This window comes from Euphorbia lathyris, chromosome 4 (assembly GCF_963576675.1).
Source record: "Euphorbia lathyris chromosome 4, ddEupLath1.1, whole genome shotgun sequence".
NCBI classification, from domain to species: Eukaryota; Viridiplantae; Streptophyta; class Magnoliopsida; order Malpighiales; family Euphorbiaceae; genus Euphorbia; species Euphorbia lathyris.
In genome coordinates, this window is record NC_088913.1 from 25328013 (window position 1) to 25353387 (window position 25375).

The 25375-nt window shown below is 33.5% G+C and overlaps 3 long non-coding RNA genes across 3 annotated transcripts; 1 reads left to right on the top strand and 2 right to left on the bottom strand.

Moving 5' to 3' along the window:
• The first annotated feature begins 78 nt into the window (after positions 1-78).
• LOC136225548 (uncharacterized) lies at positions 79-1334 on the top strand. The gene is made up of 3 exons (XR_010687152.1): positions 79-191; positions 386-582; positions 1226-1334. It is a non-coding gene; the product is annotated as an uncharacterized lncRNA (long non-coding RNA).
• Positions 953-2227, bottom strand: LOC136225547 (uncharacterized). Its single transcript, XR_010687151.1, has 2 exons — positions 2010-2227; positions 953-1315 (listed from the first exon to the last, which is right to left on the bottom strand). It is a non-coding gene; the product is annotated as an uncharacterized lncRNA (long non-coding RNA).
• Positions 2228-16517: 14290 nt separating this feature from the next.
• On the bottom strand, positions 16518-17655 carry LOC136226709 (uncharacterized). The gene is made up of 2 exons (XR_010687824.1): positions 17524-17655; positions 16518-16984 (listed from the first exon to the last, which is right to left on the bottom strand). It is a non-coding gene; the product is annotated as an uncharacterized lncRNA (long non-coding RNA).
• Positions 17656-25375: the final 7720 nt, after the last annotated feature.

Here is a 25375-nt window from a genome sequence, read left to right on the forward strand (position 1 = left end):
TTCAATTTTGCTATTCATTCTCGATTTTCTGTTTCTGATTAACCAATCTCTACTAGATGGAAGTGAATTTCAGCAGCGATTGATTTTTTTTTTTGAAATGAAACCTGAGGATTTAGTATGAAGATAACTCGGTAGGAGCCACTCAGTGATTCAGATTTGTGATTCTTTATATTTCTCTGCTCCATTTGAAGGTATGAAGTTAACCCTATTTTCTGCTTCTTTCATGTGTAGTCTCTTAATTTTCTGTTTATCATCTACAAATTTTTTACTTATTTAACAAATTAATTTTTGTCGTTTAGAACTGTTTCTCTATATAGTCGTAATTCAGGTTGTCAATTATTTTCGATCAGAAAAAATTGAGCAAATTTTTGATGCTTTACTTCAGGCCATTCAGAATGCATTCAAGAGATGAGCTTTCAATTATAAGGAAGTGTAGATCCGAAACACAAAAACATCCATTGACAGAAGTTCATGATGATATCCTCTTTTTAATTCTTGAAAAGCTAGAATGGATAGATCGAATCCGCTCAAGCAGAGTTTGCAAAAAATGGTTACAACTGATTACTAAAATTCCTTATCAAGGTGAGTTTCCATGGTTATTTAGACATAGAATCATTGGGAGAGCTGGTTGGATATTTATAAAAGTTAAAAGGCATGAAATCACTTTGTAGGTATATTAATAAAGATGGTCCTTATAAAAGAGGTTCTTCATATGCTCCAAGAATAGCCCACTTTTATAAAAGAGTTAGTTGATGTTTGACCACCACAAACATACAGCCACTGCTGTCCGGCCAGATGGTGTCCGGAATTTAATGAAAGCTAATGAAGAAATAGGAATTGAAGTCATGGTCATGGTTATTGAATAAGAAACTCTATAAACAAACTAGTAGCTTTACATTCATATATATAGGCTATCGGACATGAAAGTATAAATAACTAAACAATAAAACAATAAAACTTGAATGCAAATAATTTATTAGTTGTTATATTTTTACTCAATACAATATTTAGTTTTCGTATTTCAATAATATACTATTTTAGTTCTTAATTTTTATTTTATTCAACAATTTAGTCTTTATAAACAAACCAAACTGTTAAATAACACAAAAATTCTATACTAAACACTATATTATTAAATTAATACGAGATTAAACAGTATGCTGTATAAAGATATAGAAATTATTAAATTATTTATCCTAGGTAATTACTGAATCTTAACATCCAGGACATGGAGAATCCGTACTAGGACCGCAGTTCACCGGTGGAGCTCCTGGCAGGTTGCTCATTGTGGTTGTTACTATTGCTTGCTGGCATTCTATCAAGGTGAGAAAATGCATAATTAATTAGTAATTAATAACAATACTAAAAAAAAGAATATAAAAAATTCGTGTTCTATTTTGAAAAAAAAAAAAATCATATTTGCAAATATATTGATTATGAAAGGACAAATTTTAGTGAATTCAATTTCATTTTCCATCAAACTGGTGAAATTAATTTAGTGATTTGAAGGATTTTAATAGGATTTTAAGAATTTGATTTTATAAAATAATGCATTAAAGTTCTTTGACCTATCATTATCATTAAAGAATTCAGTTCCTATAAAATTATTTGTGGCTACACTTTAATTTTTTTTTTTTATTATTATTGTTGTTATCTAATTTTTTTTGAAGAAATTATTGTTATCAATATTGAACTATGCATTATGTAGTTTAAGTATCATCTGTTTTCATTTTTCGCAATTACTTTTTGTTTTTTTAAGTCTAAACAAGAAACAAAAAGTGTTTGTGGTGAAGCTCTTAATTTGTTGGTTGAGAGCTTGCTTATGACCGTTGAGGTCATGAGTTCGAATCACATCAAAGTGGGCTGAGTTATGGATTTTCTTTTATTTTTAATGTAATTTTCCTTTGTTTAATATAAGTGCTGGTTAAAAATTAGAATAATATGTGCAAACAATAAATTGAAAAGAACTAGCACTAAAAAAAATAACTAATGAGAGTAAAATGAAATACCAGTGAGTAATTGTCGAGCAAGTGCTGAAGAAGGTGAAGCCATCATTGCTGCCAACAAAAGGTAGAAAAATAGCAGAGATATTCCCAGAAAGGCTTTCATTTTGAAATTATGTGTTAGCCTATCTTTCTTAATTCTAACTATTTATACAAATTGATTAATTGAATGGTTTCATTTCCAGGAAATTGCAGTACAGCTCCCTCTCTTTCTTCTAACACCAGCTGATTTATTTTAGTGAATTCAATGCATTACTTGGAATAAGTCTAATTTCAGATATTTATTAGTTTGATTTTAAAGAATCCACATAATGCTCTTCACCTGTACATATATATATCATTATCATTATTATGTCACAGTTTTTAATTTTATTTTAGGGTATAGTCACTAATTACCTAATCACGACTAATTTTTATTGACACCATTGAAATACTTTGGTGGAAAAAAGTATTTTTATCTAAAATTCTATGCTTTATTTATCTAATTGTTTTTCTTTGCATATTTTCTCATTCCATTTTTCTCTTGCTTTCTTTTTGTTGACACCGTTAATTGATCACAAGACTCATGAACTTAGCATAAAAAGTTGATTGGCTCCTTCAATTTGTAAAATGTCTAGAACTTTCTTTACGTGGTCTATTGACAATCTAAATTTGTTTAAATAGACATAAGCACATCATGCAGTACAACAAAAACAGTGCTTAGGGACCGTATTTTCTATCTGTATCCGGTCCTAAACTCGTGTTAGTGATCGAATTTCATGATTTAGCGACTGAATTAATTTGGTCCGTAACTCCCAAGCCAGTAACCATTTACCAACTATTTTTGAGGTCACAAAATTAGAAACCAATACCCAATATTATTGTCCCAATATCCAGGAGATTTTTACAGCAATTAACTTGTCAGGAAACATGTTTGAAGGAGAAATTTCGGAAGTGATTGGAAGCCTTACACAACTTCAATTACTCAATCTTTTCAACAACATTCTCACAGTTCATATTCCTTCGTCCTTGGTGAATTTGAAAAATCTCGATGCTTTGGATCTTTCGCTAAACAAACTGTCAAGAGAAATCCATTTAAGCAAGACATAGGAATAGTTATGATTTTATGAAATGAGAAGAGATTATTCAGTTCATAAAAGGATAATTGTATCACATAATCCACTTGTTTTGTTTTTAATTCTTAATTCTAATTCACTACAATAGGTCGAGGAATTAGGATTATCTATCTAAAAACATCCAAGTTATTTAATCATGGATCAAGAGATTGGATTAAAGACTCTTATCTGATACAACTGCATTAAGTTTGGAAAGTGTTTTCAGGTTTAAACTTATAAAATATGTATGTATTCTTGAGCTATGCACGTAACAGAAACTCAGGAAATATAATTTTATTTTCACTCTTCGAAACAAAACTATTTTCAAATCAAATTATTTATTCTCTATAACCAAGAGAAAACGAATTTATAAATTAAATCCATTATAGTAGTTAATCAACATTCTTTATGGGAACGATATCTTATTATTACTACAAGCGGAACCGTGCATTTACGGAATTCGCCTAACAAGACTTCGTAGTGATAGAATCACATAATATGGTTCTAGCATGTTTATTGACTTTTATAAATCACATGGTATTATACATGAAACTATACTGCACATTATTCACTAGAAATGAATGAAAGGCTGAAAGAAAGATAGGATACCGACCGAATCTGTAGTAGCTATTATGCTTAGTTCAGGTGTTGCCTCACACTACTGAGTAGAAATTTAATTGACTATTTGCTATATGCTAAATAGGGTCCCTAAGTCAAAAAGGCAAATATCTTCTTATGAGATTTTGAAAAATAAAACACCTCATCTGTCATATTTTTAGAACTTAGAGTTGTTTGGCTTATGTTAGGATTCATGAACCTAAGAGGGTTAAACTTGCTAGTAGGGCTTATGAATGTGTGTTTATTGGGTATGTTGTGAATAGAAAAACATATTGGTTTTATTATTTGAATGCACATGTTATTCTGGAATCAAATGATGCTAACTTTTATGTAGATGGATTTCCTTTTAAATTGAGAAATAGTTAGGGTGCATCATCTAGTAACATGCCTGCTGTTAGGCCTATAATGCAAAAGAAGGGTGAAGAATCTAAGCCTAGGAGAAGTAAAAGACCTAAAGTATCCATAGACTTTGATTTTAACTTTTATGCATTGACAATAGAAGAGGATCCACTTACACTTCATGAAGCACTAACCTTCTTAGATGCTTATTTATGGCAAGAAGCCATCAATAATGAAATGGACTCACTAGAGTCAAACAAAACTTGGCACTTATTAGACTTACCACCAGGTTGCAAACTAATAGGTTGTAAATGGATCCTCAAAAATAAACTGAAACCTGACAGTTCAATTGATAAGTATAAGGCTCGTCTTGTAGCTAAAGGCTTTATACAAAGAGAAAATGTAGATTTTTGGACACATTTTTACCCGTTATTAGAATTACATCAATTCGTGTTTTGATTGCTATTGCTTCTATACACAATCTTGTGGTGCACCAAATAGATGTTAAAACTGCGTTTTTGAATGATGAATTAGAAGAAGAGGTCTATATGGATCAACCTGAGCATTTTATAAATTTTTATCAAGCCAATAAGGTATGTAAGTTAGATAAGTCCTTATACGTCCTACAACAAGCACCTAACAAATGACATGAAAAATTTTATAATCTGATTATTTCAAATGGCTTTAAAGTGAATGAAAATGATAAATGCATCTACTACAAATATGAAAATGGTGTTTGCACCCTTATATGCTTATATGTTGATGACTTGCTTATTTTTGGATCTAATATTCATGTTGTGAATTCTATAAAGTTTATGCTATGTGAAAACTTTGACATGAAAGATCTAGGACAAGCAAATGTCATTCTTGACATCAAGATAACAAGGTCTGAAAATGGAATTACTTTAAATCAATCTCACTATATCAAGAAATTTCTAAAGAAATATGACTACTTTGAATGTAAACCTGCATGCACACCTTACGACCCTATAATAGACCTAGTGTGGAGCATTAGAATGCTATAGAAAGGGTCATGAGATACCTTAAAAGAACCATGAAACTTGGATTACACATTATCAAAGGTTTCCAGCAATCCTTGAAGGATATAGTGATGCTGACTGGAATACCCTGTCAAACGATTCCAAGGTACTAGTGGTTATATTTTCAATATACCTGGTGGTGTTGTTTCATGGAAGTCCAAGAAACTGAATATTCTAACTCAATCAACTATGGAATCAGAACTTATTGCACTAGTTGTGGCTAGTGAAGAAGGACGTTCGTTAAGAAGTCTGTTAGCTGAGATTCCATTATGGGAAAAACTGATTCGAACAGTATTGATCCAATGCGACAGTACCGCAGCTATTGCTAAGATTCAGAACCCTTATTACAACTATAAGAAACGACAGATACGTCGTAAGCACAACACTGTTAGAGCGCCACTCACTAAAGGAGCTATTACAGTGGATCACATACACTCATAAGAGAATTTAACCGATCCTTTGACGAAAGAATTAGCTAGAGAGAAAGTCCAAAATACGGCAAAGAGTATGAGACTTATGCCCTTATAATGATGAGTTACACATAATGGTAACCCAACTTATAGACTATAGATCCCAAGAAATAGATTTAATGGGTAACAACAAATTGCGATGTAATATGAGTTAGATCATGCATTGAAGGGATGTTAGGTTGAGATAATAGAAACTATTAATGAAGTTTATACTCCACTTTGAGTGAAATACATAGCTATATGAGTACTTTTGATAGACTCGCATGTATGTATGTGAAAGGGAGGCCGCTTCCTATGAGTTTAGGACAAAACTTTAGAGCATTCATTATACTGGGATAGATGTGTATAGCCATAAACACATGGGCTACTAGAACTGCACTCAAAGGTTATGGCGTGATACAATCTTCAAGATAGAGTTCACGACTATGAGTCACTCTAGTAAAATCTGAATTATACTCACTACGCAAAGGTTCAAATCGAAAGATACATTTGTTTATGTCTGACCTTATGTAACTGTTCAGTAAACGTTTTTTTTTTAATTGTAATGGAGGATTATTGTACTAGGCCACTTGACATCAATTTGAATTATGAAAAAATAGGCTCAAACCTTTGTGAAAGAGAGTTAGAAGAGTCGTTTAGAAACCATTAGGTGGAGATATTCATAAAGGGGGTCCTCACACACTTAGGTATACAGTACTCCATTTTTGTGAAAGGGTGAGGACATACCTCATGCTTGACCACCACACACGCGCGCCGTCGCCGTCAATCCGATCCGAGCCGGGTTTGGTTGGTATAGACTCCATTTTTTATTTTTTTAAATAATAATATTTTTTATTATTTTTTTTTAATAAATTCGGAATTGGTTTCTTAATTAATTAAATACTTTTTTCTTAACTTCTTTTTTTATGGGATCTTTTCTGAACTAGTCTTTCTGAACCTTGCCCACTTCCCTGATTTCTCTCCCTCTTTTTTCTCCACGAAATCATAGCGTAGTAGCTTTTTTTTCCTTATATAAATACCTGTTGAGACTGCCATTCCAAAACACAAATTTACAACAATAATTTCCTCTGAGCAAATTTCGAAACCGGACATTTAAAGACTGTAGATAGAAATAAGTTTGTACAGTGCAAATTTCGAAACCAGGCATTCAAATGTCAGAACCGGTCCTGACCTTAGTTAACGGTTTCCGATAACTCTCGAGGGAAATGGAAGTATAACCTCGTGCCAGGAGGATGAGCTAACCTCCTGGGCGTTATCAATGATGCAAGTTCTTTATTGAGTGTTGTGTCTCGTGCATGCATTTGATGATTGCAGCCACAAAATAATCATCATGGTTGTTTTCTCATTGGTCGTTCAGCCGTCTTCGTTGAATCAAAGCCATGAAAATCAACAAGATAAACGTGAATTAAAGAGGCTCTTAACATAACTTTTCGTTGATTTATGGAGATGACTGGACCAATAAATTTGGTGGTAGTATTTCAGTCACATAGTTTGATTTCTGAAATCTTCTTGCCAAAACTTGACCATTCTTGATTTGTTTCAATTTTGATTTTTAATTATTAATGGTCGCCCACATTTCTTTTTTCAACGTGTTTGTTATGCAAGAGACAGTGACGGAGCCAGGACCTATAGGTCGGAAGGGCTAGACCGCAGACAAAAAAAAAATATTAAATGCTATGGGATGGGCTAGATGTTGCGAGACCGACCCATATTATTTTTATAAGTCTCAAGAAATCCTAAATTAGACTCTAGATTAATTATAGGAATAGGGTACCAAAATAGGCCTATGGTTTTTTTGGAGAAGTATCAATTTAGGTTCCACGTAAAAAATAACACTAATATAGGCTTAACGTTTAAAAAAATGTATCAATTTAGGCCTTGATAACGAAATGAGACACGTCATTGATACTTTTTTAAACGTTAAGATTATTTTGGTACTATTTTGTACGTGAAGCCTAAATTGATACTTCCCCAAAAATCATAAGCCTATTTTGATACCTTATCCCTTAATTGTAATCACTAAAAAAATTCTGAGCAAACAACATATGAAACCCTAAAGCAGATTTCCTAAATTAAACCCTAAATTAATTGTAATTACTAAAGAATCTTTAAGTAAACAACATATTAATAATAATCCCCTAATAATAAACCTTAATTTAGAAATTATAAAACTAAAGCTAGAAGAAATAAAACAAAAATTGAGAAATACAAAATTTATTTAGAAATTGGAAGTTGATTGGGAGAAGAATAAATGGACAATTGAAATTTAAAAGGAAGTATAAAGTGATTTGGGCATTTTTCCCTATATTCAAAACTTTCTCGTTTTCTTCATCTGCTTCTTCGCGAATAAGAGATTAAAGAAGGAAAAAGAGAGAGCTTTAATAAGCATTTTTTCCCAACAAACCTCTGGTGCTATTTGAGCTTCACCCCTCTTCATATTGAAGGCTTTATTTCTTGGTACATTTTGTGTCTGTCCACCCATAGGAGCATTATGTCTACCCCCTCTACCTCCTCCTCGACCTCTGCCTCTGCCTCTATCCACTCCAGTTGTACCACCTGCTATATTAGACTGAGGTTAAACTCTCTCTCCTCTATCAACTAATAAGGGACAATCATTACGATAATGGTCTGTTTCTCCACACTCAAAACATGTACCCTTCTTAAATGAACCATAACACTCTCATGTGTGAGATCAGCCACAAACTAGGGAAGGTCCCCAACACTCACCTCGATGTACCCATCCATATGTCTGACAAACTGGAAAAGATGTTGTCCTCGCTCCTCCTCTATACCCAGTGCTAAATCGACCACCTGAAAATCTTTTACTACCAACAAATGGAGCACTACTCAAAACATCTCCAAATCTGCCCCGTGATCTAGTTCCACCACGATGGATACTATTACTACCTCTAAATTGTTGAGAATAGCCTCTAGAAGAAACTGAGAATCCACCTCTCTTTGATGGCCTGCTAGACTGACCCGCTGTATCAAATGGAAAAGGCAATTTCACCCTTTTTATCAGTTTATTTTTTTTAATCTAAAGGCCTAAAACGGTTAATTTTTTTGCACCTAAAGGCCCGAAACGACGTCATTTTGAGCTTTAGGTTTAAAAAAAATTAAACAGATAAGAATGGCGAAATTGTCCTTCCCATTTGTTCTTTGCTAAAGAAGAAGGAGTTCTTCTTCAGCTGCAGCTATGGCTGGAGGGGCTCCAGCCGTAGCAGCCGCTGGCGGAGCCAGAGTAGAAAAACCCATTCATGGGGTTTTTCGGCGGGACCGGAGGGTCAACCGTCCCTCCCCGCCCTCTGGCTCCGCCCCTAGTAAGAGATAATTATCATCTACTATAGATTAAACTTTTATTCCATTTAGTAATGGACCCTCTTAGCATCATTTATTGATTAAGTGAGTGCTTATTTCAGCTTTTCAGATGAGCGTTTAGCGTTTCACTCCAAACCGCGTGAAATATAGTGTTTGGTTAGGTTTATACAACTGCACCGTTTAACATTTTCTCCAGAAAGGGCAGCGTTTTGGAGCTTTTCACGAAAAGCTCATATTTGAGTTTTTCATAAAGAGTTGTCTGTAGTTATTTGTTATTGACAAAATTATCATTTTTATTTCTACAAAAATGTGTTTCTTTTTAACATTATTTATATTTCTACAACATAAATAACCAGAAGGATAAGATTTTGCTGCATTCAATAAATTTTTATTTTTTATGTAGATTATTTTTATTAATTTATGTGATACATTTTTTATTTTAGAATATGATAAGGTGTAAAAATACCCATAATGTTCATAGCTAGGAGCAATTTTATCTTTAACGTCTAAAATGATGCAATTATACTCCCAACGTTGGCAGTCAAGAGCAATTTTACTCATAACATTGATAAGTTTGATCAATTTGAGCAATAATTCATCAAAATGTCTTCTTGGTTATGAATATTGTCATCTACACTTCACATGTGCATTATTTTATCATCATTAGTATTTCGCCGAATTTATAAATATCAAATCAATTTTATTATTAAATCACAAAAAATATGAAATCTCTTTTTTAAAACTAACTGACACAACTTGCCAATGTTAGAGATAAAATTTCTCACAGCTGCCAACATTATGGGTAAAATTGCACCATTTTAGACGTTAAGAGTAAAATTGCTCATAGTTGTAAACATTATGAGAATTTTTTTCACCTTATCTTTTTATAATTTCTTTGTTGATTAATTTAAAACATGTCCATATTAGACATTTTAAATCCGAACAACAATAGTTCAATATAATTTTACCAAACATTAATAATTAAACAACTAATAAGAAACAGCTAACAGCTTACTGTAACTGCAAACAACTAACAGCAACCGCAACAGTTATTAGCTAACAGCTGAACCAAACAACTCGTAAATTTGAACACGATAAAAGATAGACACGCGTATTTGAATATGTAAGAAATAATTGTAAATTTGTATATTTTCTACATGCCCCCCTCAAGATGTAATTAGAGGTAAGGTAACTACACCCATCTTGATAAGGACTGAAAACATAGAATTAGAACTGAGAGGTTTTATGAACATATCAGCCAGCTGCAACTTTGTAGAAATGTGAGGTGTATGAAGAAAACCAGTTGCAATGTGTTCTCTGATCAAATGACAGTCGATATCAACATGTTTCGTTTGATCATGGAGAATCGGATTTTTGGCAAGAGCAATAGCAGATTTGCTATCATAGTGGAGAGTGATAGGTAGTGTAGGCTTGGTCTGAAAATATGTGAGAAGATAAGTGATCCATTTTAGTTCACAACTAGTGACAGCCAAACTCATGTATTCTGCTTCAGCAGAAGATCTACTAACTATCGATTGCTTCTTTGTGAAACTAAGGAATAGCCTAGAAAGATGCAGTAACTAGAAATTGATCTTCTAATGAGTTTACATTTGCCCCAATCTGCATCACAGAATGCTTCAATGGTACAAACATCTGTAGTGTTTGGATAAAGCAAGCCAAGTTTAGATGTGCCCTTTAAATATTTAAGGACATAAAAAGCAGCTTGTAAGTGATGTTGACAAGGTTCTTGCATGAACTGGCTGAGCTGTTGAGTGGCAAATGTGATGTCTAGACGAGTAAACCCTAAATATAAAAGTTTGCCCACGATCCTTCTATAACAGCTAGGATCTGTGAGTGTTATGCCTGGATCAGTAAGCATAAGTCCATGGGACATTGGACTGGAAACCGTGTGAGCTTGTTCTAAGCCCACTTCAACAAGCATATCTTGAATGTATTTGACTTGAGAAATGACTAGCCCTATTTCTGATCTTGCAATTTCTATGCCAAGGAAGTATTTCACATTTCCCATGTCTTTTATGGTGAATTGTTGATGCAGAAAATCTTTAACAGCTTTAATTTTACACTCATGTGGTCCCATTATAAGAATATCATCTACATAAATGACCAAAGCTAAAAAATCATTTGGATGCGTAGTGGATAGAGTGAACAAGCAATGATTATTATGTGATCTGGAGAAACCAAAATCAAGTAATTTTGTAGAAATCTCTTTATGCCACTGCCTGCCTGCCTGCCTGTTTGAGGCCATAAAGAGATTTCACAAGCTTACAAACCTGACCTACAACAGCTTTAGTATATCCCTGTGGTGGCTGTAGATAAACTGTTTCATCCAAAATTTCATGGAGATATGCATTATTCACGTCTATCTGGTGAATTTGCTAATTATAAGCTGCTCCAATTGCCAAAAATAGTCTAACTGTAACAGTTTTTGCAACAGGGCTAAAACTCTCAAAATAATCAATACCAAAAGTTTGGTTATAGCCCTTTGCAACCAATCTAGCCTTGTACCTGTCCACCTCCCCTGTGGGTTTGTATTTTACTCGAAAAACCCATTTTGTAGCAAGTGGCTTGATATGAGGGGGTTTTAGAACTATATCCTATGTATGATTGTCTTCGAGTGCCTGGAGTTCTTGATGCATAGCCTTAACCCATAACTCATTATCTTTAGCTTTAGCATAAGTATCTGGTTCTTGTATCTTCTGAATTTGAACATGAAAAGCAAAATGAGAAGAAGACATATGTAGAACTGCAGAAAAAGAAGAAACAACTTGACTGCATGACACAAAATCATTTAGCCATCCAGGCTTATGAACAGCTCGAGAAGATTTTCTAAAAGGAACTGAGCTGGGAAAAATAGTAGAAGTAGAATCTGCAGGACTGGGAACATCAGAAGAGTTAGAATCTGCTAGATTTGGAGTAACATGAGAACCAGAATCTGCAAAAACATGCTCCAAAATTGCATCAGAGGAGACAGAAGTATGAAATGGCAAAATATCTTAATGGAAAACTACATCACGAGAAACCATCAGTTTCTTTGTAGAAAGATCATATATCTTGTATCCCTTCTGTGCAGTAGGAAACCCCAGAAAAACACCAGGATAAGCTCGAACATCAAATTTGGATTTAGAAGGTAAAATGTGGGTATAGAAACACTTACATCCAAATATTTTAAACATGTCATAAGAGGGAAGTTTTCCATATAACTTTTCATATGGACTCATCCAATTTAGAACTCTGGTAGGTAGAACATTTATAATTTGTGCAGCCATTTGAATGGTTTCTCCCCAAAACATTTCTGGTAAACCTGCTTGAAATAACAAAGCTCTAGCCACATTGAGCAAATGACGATGTTGCCTCTCAGCAACTCCATTTTGCTGGGTGGGGGGGGGGGGGGGGTATAAGCACAAATCTTTTGGTGTAAAATCCCCTTTTCTTGAAACATTTGTAAACAAGTTTGATTTACAAATTCTGTACCATTGTCTGTGCAAAAGATCTTGACTCTAGCCTCATACTGATTTTCTATCATTTGAACAAAAATTCGTAAAGCATGAGCTACCTGATCCTTCTGTTTGATTAAAACGATCCAGGTAATTCTAGAAAAATCATCTATCAGTGTGGGAAAGTAATTTTCACATGTGAGAGATTGAACTTTATAGGGTCCCCAAAGATCAACATGGAGCAACTCAAAACATTTAAGTGTATTAATGTTACTATGCGGAAAAGGGAGTCTATGTTGTTTTGCACTTGGACATATATCACATGTATACAACAAACTAGAGGAATCAATCGTTGAGATATGATGTAAAGCATCCAGTGAGGCATGACCAAGTCTACAATGCCATAATTGTGTTTGCATATCATTTTGATTAGTTGTACTATAAGAAGAACAACAAACTTGTAATTTGGAAATGATAGAAGAATTGAAAGACTGGTCATCCAAGATATATAAGCCATCCAACAACTAAGATCTCATGTGATGCTTTACTTTGTAAAGAACAATGATCTTGATAAAAAAAAATGACCTCTATATGACTTTGCTATAAAAGTTGTCCAACAGATAAAAGACTATATTTGAAGGTAGGAATGTGCAAAAGATTATGCAAACTTAAATTTTGGGAAAGGACCGCAGTACCAATGTGATTTATAGTTTGAAGAGTGCCATCTGGGAGAGTAACATATTGAGGGATATGAGTTTCTTTGTAGTGACTGAACCATTTTATGTGAGGACTCGTGTGGGATGTTGCTCCACTATCAATGATCCAGTAATATTTTTGACCAAGAAGTGCAGTAGAAGAAGAGCCTGTACATCCAGCAAAAGCTGTAAAATCATTTGCATTGATAAGAGAATCTGGAATTTGTTTGCCTTTGAGCATTTTGTAAACTTCCTGGATCATGAAATTCATACTTTTATGTCCATCCTCTGGCTCATACTCATTTGCATCATTATATACATTACTGGTATGAGAATTTCTCTTTTCTGTAGAGGTTCCTGGAACACCAGAAACAACATTAGCTCGAAAAGAAGAGTTAGAATTTGAGCCGGATTGATCCCCTTTCCCAGTTATTCTTGGCCCTTTGTACCATTCAGGATACCCCACCAACCTGAAACAACCAGATCTATTATCCCCCCTTTGTTGTAGTAGTCACAATGATTACTCCCTTTGTCTCCTTCATATTTCTTGTATATGTGATCGCCTTGTGACTTTTTCTCATATTTTGTAAAATTTGCAATTTCCACATATTGGTGAATGGAAAGTTCTTGTTGTTTCTCTATTGTTAGCAACATTGAGTATGCCTTATTTATATTTGGTAATGGATCCATTAGTAACAATTGATCTTTAATATGATCATATTGTTCATTCAAGCCAAGCAAAAACTGCATCAATCTCTCTTCTTCTATTGCATCAAATATTCTTTTAAAAGCATTACAAGCACAATCTCTTGCTATACCACAGCGACAAAGAGGAATGGGACTCAATAAATTCAATTCTTCCCACAATTTCTTCAACTTATTAAAGTAATGGAGTATAGTAAAAGTACCTTGAGTAGATTGGCCAATTTCTCTGCGAATCTTGTAAATCATTGGACCATTTGTATCACCGAACCTATGCTTCAAATCTTTCCAAAGTTCCCTAACATTTGTAGCATATTGAAACCCATCTGCAATTTCTTTGTGCATTGAGTTTAGTAACCATGAAGTTACCAGATTATCTGCCTTGGACCACATTTGGTAAGCAGTTGTTCCTTCTTGAGGAATTTCCAGATCTTTGAGGATGAAATCACATTTCTCTTTCACCTTCAAAGCTCGAATCATCGTTTGACTCCATGACAGATAAATGTTGTGTGTCAATTGTATATTGACAATAGAGATGCCTAGGTTATCGTGATGACCTTAACTCCCTTTGTCTCCTTCATATTTCTTGTATCTGTGATCGCCTTGTGACTTTTTCTCATATTTTGTAAAATTTGCAATTTCCACATATTGGTGAATGGAAAGTTCTTGTTGTTTCTCTATTGTTAGCAACATTGAGTATGCCTTATTTATATTTGGTAATGGATCCATTAGTAATAATTGATCTTTAATATGATCATATTGTTCATTCAAGCCAAGCAAAAACTGCATCAATCTCTCTTCTTCTATTGCATCAAATATTCTTTTAAAAGCATTACAAGCACAATCTCTTGCTATACCACAGCGACAGAGAGGAATGGGACTCAAGAAATTCAATTCTTCCCATAATTTCTTCAACTTATTAAAGTACTGGAGTATAGTAAAAGTATCTTGAGTAGATTGGCCAATTTCTCTGCGAATCTTGTAAATCATTGGACCATTTGTATCACCGAACCTATGCTTCAAATCTTTCCAAAGTTCCCTAACATTTGTAGCATATTGAAACCCATCTGCAATTTCTTTGTGCATTGAGTTTAGTAACCATGAAGTTACCAGATTATCTGCCTTGGACCACATTTGGTAAGCAGTTGTTCCTTCTTGAGGAATTTCCAGATCTTTGAGGATGAAATCACATTTCTCTTTCACCTTCAAAGCTCGAATCATCGTATGACTCCATGACATATAAATGTTGTGTGTCAATTGTATATTGACAATAGAGATGCCTGTGTTATCCTGATGATGCGAACTTCCGCCTGGAAATTTTGATTTTGATCTTGAAGTTTCTTCATCTGTACTTTCGTAAGAAATTTCTTCATAAAATTCATCTTCATCATGGACCTCCTTGTTGCGATTATTCTTCTTTTTCTTCCCAGCCATTACTGATGCTCTGATACCATATAAAGCTTATAGAAGCTTAAATGAAAACAAACTGTAATCAATTTCCATGAAAGAAATGGAAAGGAAGAAAGTATATTAGATGTTGTATTTCATCTAAACAATGTAAATTTGACATTATACAGATGTTGGTATTTATAGAAAATACAGAAAACAGAGATACAGTAAAATACAGTTTTAATTGAACCCATAAACTGCTGCTAACAGAATTCTAACAACTTGACAGCTGCAATCTGGTGTGATAGGATCTATATATGATTTGTACATTTCCTACAGTTCCCATTGTTTTAACTCACACCACATGTGAAGTAAGTGACACGTACGTCGTGTGAATTAGCCAAAAAGAAGTTGATAGCAGCTACACAATCCACATGACGCGTCGACAAAGTCACACGATGTGCCTGTTCCGCTTAGATTCCTCCTCCCTTTAATTGCTCAGACGACGTGTTGACTAGGCGACACGTCGTGTTAACCCTGTTTCATACTTTGGCCAATTTGATCATGTTGATGCCCTCATCATTCTCTCATTCTCTAGAGGAGTTGGACCCAAATTCTTCCTTGGTATACTCAAGAGGCGAATTCGACTTGTACGGGCTTAGGTCATGTATATCAAAAAAGGAGAGCGACATCTTACCTAACCAATTTGGAAGTGCGATACGGTATGTATTTGGATTGACTCTTTTGATGACCTTATATACTTCTTCTACCAGAGTTTGCTACTTGGCACACTTGCAAGTCACTTCGTACTGGAGTATACCATCACTTCGTCCCCAACCTCAAACTGAATATATCCCTTTGGTGCAAGTCAACTTTAGCCTTTAGCTTCTTCTTCCACTCTTCAAGCATCTTTATTACCTCTTCATACATTTGTTGGTACTCGAAAGCAAACTTGCAAACCGGTATGCTCATTTTGTTGCCCTTTGGGGTGTTTACAATATCAAGAGTGTGATTGAGAGTCTTCGTATAAACCATCTCAAATGGTGACCTTCCTGTGCCAGAGTGAACGATCCTATTATAGGCGAATTTTCGGCTCGAGCCAACACTAAGTTCGACATTCTTGGCTTATCTTTGCACTCGCTCCTCAAGTGGTTTCTCAAGGTCAGATTGGTCGGTTTGCCCATCGTTTCGGAGTGATCGGTGGTACTAAATTTAAAAATCGAATAAGATCCACAAAGTTCTCCAAAAATGAGTTGGAATTCTAGTATACCGATCCGAAACAATGCTCTTCGAATACCACTTGTTATAGATAATTTTAGTAATTTATGACTTTAGATATTTCTAAAACATTATAAGTCGGTGTTGGTACTTTTTATTTTCACTGTTACAAGAAGTTTCAAAAGATTTTGCTATTGAATCACTCATCCATTCCGAGAAACTCTACAGATAGTCCATGGTTATTGATGAAACATATATGAGAAATAACATCTCAATAGGCCATTATACCCCAAATCTAGGTATATAAATCCCTATAATTTTTATTCCTAAAATATCACTCAAATAGAAACAACACCACACCAGATAACTCATACAGCTAAAAATGAAAGATACAATCTTTCTTCACCTCAACTTTTGCTGCTTTTTGAGGACTACTCGTAAATGATCCTAGAAATCTAAAACATCACACCAATGTCGTCTTCGTAAATCTAATACATACTTGTCTGTGAAATATTATTTTTTTCAATTCTTGGTAGGATAAGGGCGGGCAGCTGCTCTCCGTGCTGCCACCCCATTGCATATGTCATCACTGCACGGAGGATCAAAATTACCAGAGCAATATGCTGGTGGAGTTCCCCTCCGACTGTTGGGTAATGTATAAATTAATTAGTAACAATACAATAAAAATATAAATATACAACATTAAACAATACGAAATTCCATTCTGTTTCGAAACTTATTTTTCACTATACTCGTAAGTGAAACGATCAGTTGGAGTTACCTTATAAACATAATTAATGAGAATAAGAGTCACCACTCAATATGCAAGCAGATAAATGTGATAATCTAATATAGAATCTTATTGATCAATAACCTATAATTCTAAAATCTTATTAATCATAAAAATCTATAAAAACATAATTATAAAATTTTAAAATTGCAAAGACCGAAAAAAAATGAAAATATTTTAGGTAAAATTGAAAATGGGGTTGGAGACTCCTCCGACTGTTGTATTGGGTCTTTTCCTGAATTTATATGTAAATTTGATAATGGTAGACAGTAAATAGTTAGTCAATAGTAACATGAAACCAAACGAACTCTTAATAATATTAAATATTAATATTTAAGATATAATTGATGTTTGAAAGTCGAAGAGCAAAGATAGAGAAACTAATCAATTACCAACGTATTTGAGAGGAAGAAGCCATAATAAGGGTTGCCAACACAAACCAGAATAATACCACCGAAAAAAAGCCTTTCATTTTTTTATTTTGTTTTAATGGCCTGCTTCCTTGCTTGCTTGCTGCCTTATCTTCTGCCTATATTTTCTTCTATTTATACTAATATTTGTGAATTCATATTCATGTGATTACAGCATTGATGTACACGTCAAACAAAAACATAAGCAAAAGTCATACAAAAGACAAAACTAATTAATATAGGCATGTGATAGTTTTTGTTTCATGTGTCACACACGGTACATATGTTTACCGACAAGTCAACATTAATTATTAAAATATTACAAAAAAAAAACATTAATTATTAAAAAACAAAATAATGCTTTCTTCTTATTTGAAATGTGATATACTGTATTATCCAAAATAATAATAGTGTAATTGAGGAAGTTAAAGTAGGGATGGCAACGGGTACTCTACACGCGGGTATCCGACACTACCCGATTCTAATGAGATTATCCGTACTCTTCTCATATGAAACGGATATGGGATTAAAATCATTACCCGTTAGGATAATAGGACGGGTATGGGAAGACCCCTTAGGGTACCCAGTATCCGTTACCCGTTATAATTTTTTTATATATTAAAAAATATTATTGCGTTTTAGATGTTAGATGTTAGATGTGAGATTTGAACAACAACTTTTTATTTTTCAACCATTATGTTATACCACTAAGTTACTTTATTTTTATTCATGAAGGTTTAATTTGTTCAATTTCTAGATGGATGATTTATTAAATTTATATTTGTTAAATTTGTAAATTTTTTGTTTTATTTATTGATTTTTAACGGATAAAGGTACCCGTAAATACCCGTGAATTAAATGGGACGGATATAAGATGCAAAACATATACCCGTTAGGGTGATGTGAATTAAAGGTACATATGTTTACCGACAAGTCAACATTAATTATTAAAAAGCAAAATAATGCTTCCTTCTCATTTGAAATGTGAATGTATATATTGTATATCCAAAATAATAATAGTGTAATTGAGGAAGTTAAAGTAGCCAAATTTTATATAATAAATTATAGTATGAGACCGTGAATTTACACTGCATTAATTGTATTTTATAAATATGGTTTAGTTTCATTTTGTAATCTCAACTCAATTAAGTTCAATCAAAAAAAAAATTAGAAATAGTGTTCATTTTTTTTATTATGTTCTACTAATTGGTATAAAATATTATTTATACTCTACAATTAATTAATTAATTGCTTCTCTTGAATTGTCCAATGAAAAACAAGTAGTATCAGAGATTAGTCGATGAAATGTCAAAATTTTCCCTTTTTTCCAAATACCCAAACCCAACAAAAATAATTTTTTCTCTCCCTGTTGCCCTAATTTTTAACGGTGAAAAGTATGATTTTTGGAGCATCAATTTTAGAACGATACTACATACTTCAAATTTATAAGATATTATAGAACAAGGAATGCCACAAATTTCTCCATCGGCAGAAGCAGAAAAGGCATCATTAGATTCATCATGTGACTCTGACACCAAAATCAACTCCAAAAATAGTCATCAGTTCCAAGTCTATTCCAGATCAGCAAAAAGAATTGATCCAGAAGGATGCATGCACTAGCAAAAATTCACAATGTTGTTGCAAATTCAGTTTTCCCAAAAATCATAAATGTCACAATGGCTAAACAAGCTTGGAAAATATTGAGACGTGTATTTCAAGGCACAGCCAAAGTTCGCAACATCAAGCTCCAAACTCTTCAAAGATATTTTGAGAACCTTAAAATGAAAGATGGTGAAGGTATCAAAATCTACTCATCAAGAGTTAATGAAGTTGTGAACCAGATACGAGCTTATGGAGTAGATATTACTGATCAAAGAGTTATTCAAGAACTCTTGATTACACTAATTGAAAAATTCGATTTAGTTGTTAGCATTGTCGAATCTAGTGATCTTTCCAAACATCAGTCACCGAAGTACTTGGCACTTTACAAGCTCATGAAGAAAGAATATTTAGACGAGCATAAATTCATTCCGATGGAGCTTTGCAATCAAGGCACAAAAATAAATCTTCTTTCAGATCAAAAAATAAAATTAAAGGAAAAGAGGCCAAAGTTCGGAAAATACTTGGAGATCCAAAGATGGAAACTTCCTCCTTATGAAAGCATATGTCAATTGACAAACCACTTGGAAAAAAATTGTTGGAAGAAAGGAAAGCCCAATGCAATTATTGTCAAAAATTCGATCACACTGAAAATGATTGCAGAAATAAGCCACAAGAGCAAGCTGCAACTATTTAGGAGACTTGAGATGGAGAAAATTATTTGTTCGTCGCTTGTTAAACTGTTGCAGAAAATAAAGATATGTGGTTAATAGACAGTGGGTGCACTAACCATATGTTTAAAGATCCGCACATCTTCACCAAACTGGATGAATCTGTTCAAGTTCCAATTATGATAGGAAATGGACTTGTTGTAACATTTGAAGGGAAAGGAAGGTTCGCCATCAACACGAAGAAGGGAACAAGACTAATAAATGATGTCTTCTTTATTCCTAGGTGGAGTCAAAATTTGCCGAGTGTGCCACAAATGATGCTTAATGGTTTGCACTTTGAAGGTAACACTTGTGCAATTTATGATTCTTAACAAGGAAAGATTGTAACGGCCCGGTCTAAAATGGGTGGCGCTGGGGTAGAAGGCTTGAGCAAGGAGCGATCCTAAGGGATGGTGATGGGGGAAGGAATGACTAAATCCCATATCCAAAATGGAGAGGAGTGATTGAAGCTTATTAGTAAGATGAGAATCCAATGCATGCATATGCGTTTTTAAGCCGTGAGGCCCAGGGTGTTGGATTTATTCCGCAAAGGATAATATTTACATGGTAATAGGCAAGAATTTTACAATTGGTATCAAAGCTAACTCTTCACATACGATGTGTGGTTCGGGGATGAACCAGGCAGAAACTGGTGGGCCTGTAATGACCCGGTCCAGAGTGGGTGGCGCCGGGGTAGAAGGCCTTAGCAAGGAGCGCCCTAAGGGATATCGATGGGGGTAGGAATGAACTAAATCCAACATTGAACATGGAGAGATAGTGAATGAGGCTTATTAGTAAAATATGAATTAATGCATGCAAATGGGTTTTAAAGCCGTGAGGCCTAAGGTGTTGGATTTGGGCCAAAGCGGATAATATTTACATTGTATTAGGCAACGATATTACAAAGATAGTACGTGTAAAGATAGAGAACAAATAATTTCCTATTACATGGGAAAGTATAGCTACGACAATAATGAAAGCTCAAAATGAAGCTGTCAATTTGCTTTAGCATAAAAGGTTCGGATACAACAATCTTCAAAGTTTGAAGCTAGTCTCTCAATAGAACATGGTGAGAGATCTACCTATAAACTCTGACTGCACTAGAGTTTGCAATGGTTGTCAATTAGGAAAACTGAATCATCATTCATTTCCTACAAGAGAGGCTTGGAGAGCAAAGGAGAAGCTTCAATTGGTACACATAAACACCTGCAGGTCAATGAGGACTCTATCACTTGACAATAGTAAATATTTCAGCTTGTTTATAGATGATTATTCAAAAATGACTTGGGTCTATTTCATGAAAGATAGATCTGAGGTTTTGAAGATCTTCTAGTTTTAAAAATCTGGGCAAAAACCAAAGCGGAGACAAAATTGAAGACAATCAGAATTGATCATGGCAAGGAGTACACATCCACACAGTTCAAAATGTTTTGTGACAAAGAAGTTATTCATCAACAACTCACTACATGGTATACTCCTCAGCAGAATGGCGTTTCAGAATGGAAGAACAGAGCTGTAATAGAGATGGTCAGATCTATGTTAAAAGATAAAGATACGCCTAACAAGTTTTGGGCAGAATCAGTTTATACTACTGTTTATCTTCAAAATCGTAGGACTATAAAACGGTTTTGCTGAGAAAAGAGACAAGCGAGAAGCAAAAGCTGAAAAAGGAATCTTTGTTGGTTACAGTTCTCAATCCAAAGGCTATAAAATATACAACTTGGAGACATAAAACGTTGTTATTAGCAGATACTTCAATTTGGATGAATAAGCTTTTTGGATTGGCAATAGAACAACGAAGAAAAGAGACTAGTGAACATTCCATCATTTTAACAAAGTACTCAACCAAAACAAGATCAACTGCAAGAGGAGCCACGTCAGGATTCAAGTGATTATGATTATTGTCCAAACAATTCAAAATCATCGACAAGTTCCTCAATAAGGACAAGACTCTTAATGGATCTCTTAAAAAAGTGATTATTATTATCCAACCAATTCAGATTCAAGTGTTGTCATAGAGATTCGTAATCCTTAGAATCTACACAAAGAAGGACATACTCTTAACAGATCTCTATAACAATAACAATGAAGTTGTAAAATCTTGTAATTATGTTTCATTTGAACCAAAATGTTTTGAAGAAGCAACTTAACATAGTGAATGAAGGCTTGTAACGAAGAAGGAGATATGGATGATCGACAAGGATCAGACTTGGGAGCTAGTTGAAAAACCACCATACAAAGATGTTATTGGCGTTAAGTGTATTTTCAAAACCAATTGAACCCCGGTTACTCAATGTAGAAGCACAAGGCTAGATTGGTCAGAAAAGAATACTCAAAACAATTTGGAGTCGACTACAACGAAACATTTTCTCTTGTCTCAAGCCAAGATACAGTTTGTACTATTCTTGCACTAGCAGCACAAAAGACGTAGAAGGTTTATCAGCTTGATGTGAAGTCAGCTTTTCTCAATGGGGTTTTCAAAAAAGAAATCTATTTTGACCAACCTATAAGTTTTATTGTTGGGAAATATGAAAATAATGTATTAAGGCTCAAAAAGGCCTTGTATGGTCTCAAACAAGCCCCGAGAGCCTGGTACAACAGAATCGATGCCTACTGCAGTGAATAAGGCTTCAAGAAAAGTCTGAGTGAGTATATCTTTTTATATAAAGGCTGATAAAAAAATTCAAATATCATCATTGTTTCTCTTTACGTTGATGATTTGATCGTGACAGACAACAATCCATCCTTAATCTCTAAACTCATAGACGAGATGAAAAAGATTTTCGAGATGACAGATTTGGGCTTGATGAATTATTTCCTTGTCATTGAAATTATTCAAAGTGCTGAAGAAAATTTTCTCTGTTAGAAGTTATGCAAACAATCTCTCAAAAAATTCAAGATGGAGAATTTCAAGTCAATAACTACACCTCTAGTCAATAATGAAAATTTGACTCAGGAAGATGGTTCACCTCCAGCAAATCGAAGGCAATACAGAAGTATCTTATATCTATTAGATCATATATCATGTTCTCTACAAGCTTATTAATTATCACGGTTTATGGAGAATCCAAGTCAAATTCATTTGACAGTAGTAAAACGAGTGCTAAGATACATCAAAGGCCATGTTGACTTTGGAATCTAATACAAACAAATGAAATTTTTTGAACTAATCAGTTTTTTCGACAGTGATTGGGAAGGTTCATAACATGACATAAAAAGTACGCCCGGTTACAATTTAGTCTCAGTAGCGGAGTACTTTCATAGATCTCACAGAAATAAAACACCGTCATGCATTCAACTACAAAAGCTGAATATATTGCAACATGTTCAGCGGTTAATCAAGCGATATGGGTGAGAAGAATTTTATCCCACAAATGTGGGAAGTGCAGAACCATCTGATAAAAATATTTTGTGATAGCATGTTTGCAATTGTCATTGCTAAAAATTTATTCTAGCACTAAAAAATGAAGCACATCAAAATCAAGTTTCATTTTATTCGTGAAGGTGAAATTAATCTGATTCATTACAATAGTAAAAATCAGATTGTCGATATTTTTACGAAGGCTGTACTGAAAAATAAATTTGAGTTCCTACGAGCTAAACTTGGTGTTTATGGACAAGACATCAAGGATAAGTGTTCAAAATGATGTGTCTGTCAAACAAAAAACACAAACAAAAATCATTAATAAAAAAGACAAAAATAACAAATAAGAAATAATATATATACAGTAAAACCTCTATATAGGAATACACTTGGGACCGGGCTATTTGTATAACAATTGGGAGGTTATTACTAAATAGAGTTTAGTATAATAAAAAATTTCAACACATAAAATTTTAAATTTGCTCGATACTTGGCTAAGATTATCATAGGCATGCATGGTTTATATATAATGTCTGTGTTTCCAACTCATAGATAATTTCAATAGTTTTTTTTTAATATTTTATAATTTAGTTTGAATTCTTAATATATATATATATATATATATATATATATATATATATATAATTATTACTATATAGAGGTATAGTTTCTAAAGGTGGGACTTGAAAAGTGTATAACAAATAACGTTTGAGAGGTTATTCCTATTTATAACTGGCCCAAGCTGGGACCGAATTTTTTTTATAACAAAATAGAGGTTATTCCTATATAGAGATTTTACTATATATATATATATATATATATATATAAAAGTAAAAATTAGCATGCGATCCTTTTTTGTTCATATATCACATGCATACATATGTGTCGGGAATTCAACACTAATTATTAAAAAAATTTAATACTTTGGTTTAATTTGAAATGTGAATGTGCATATTAATATTGTATGAAAAATAAGAGTGCAATTGAGGAAGTCAGCCGAATTTTGTATAGTAAATTACGCGTATTAGACACTGTATTTACACTGTATTATATTCTATAAATATGATTTTGTTTGATTTTGTAATCTTAATTCAATTAAGTTCAATGAAAAAAGTTTTGGAAATAATTTTATTTTCTTTTTAAGTCCATATTAATTCTTACAAAATAGTATTTATACTATGCGATTAATTAATTGCTTTCGTTAAATTGTCACACTATTTCCAACATTTAACCATTAATTGCACCTCGCAATAAGTTATAGCTACTTTAATTGGGACATCCTTAATAATAGCAGGGTAGATCCAGCTAAAGCAGTTGGAGGAAAAGGACTTAAATGAAAAAATAACTAATAAGGAAATTATATTTTTATTAAAGAGGATAGAAGTACAACAATATGGAAGAGGTTTTGTAGTGCACTCTCAACTCACTCTTTTTATTATGTTCTGTTGAAAAGCTAAAACAAACTCTATTTATAGTGTTTAATTTCGGACACCATAACAATTACATGAAAAACCATAATTAGCAACTAAAATTTAAAATCATAGTGAGAATTGATTGGAATATTGCAACTTATGTGGTTGCAAAGGATTATATTTAGTTGAAAGGTGATGATTAGATGTGTGAAATGTGTTTGAGAAAACAAACATGGTTGGAGAGTTGTAATGGTTACAAAAATTACCACCACATAGGTTGCTAGATACATAGTTTGGTTGCAAATATTACCAAATATATTGGCGCCAAAGTTGTCGCCACTTACTATAGAGTAAGTAAAAAAATAAAGTAAAAAGTAAAAATATAAATTTCACATGTTACTCTTTGATCATCACTGTTAATCTTCATTAGTAAATTATGAATTGTTGAATAATTAACATTTGTCTTGTCTCTTCTCTGTCCATCTTCTCTTGAAACGCTCTCCATAGTTTTACTGTCTTCTCCATGGTTCCTCACCTAAAATTGGCTAGGTTTCATCTTGAAAATCAAATGCATAAGGCTTTACTTGCTTCTCTATGATTATTAGCTAGTCCGTTAAGATTTTCTAGCCGAACATTTTCTCTCAATCCCTTAATTGTTGCCTAGGCCGCACTTTTGAGTTTTCAACCTAACATGCGATTTTTTCTTTTATTTTGCCTAGATTAATCTAACATGCTATTTTTTCATTTTT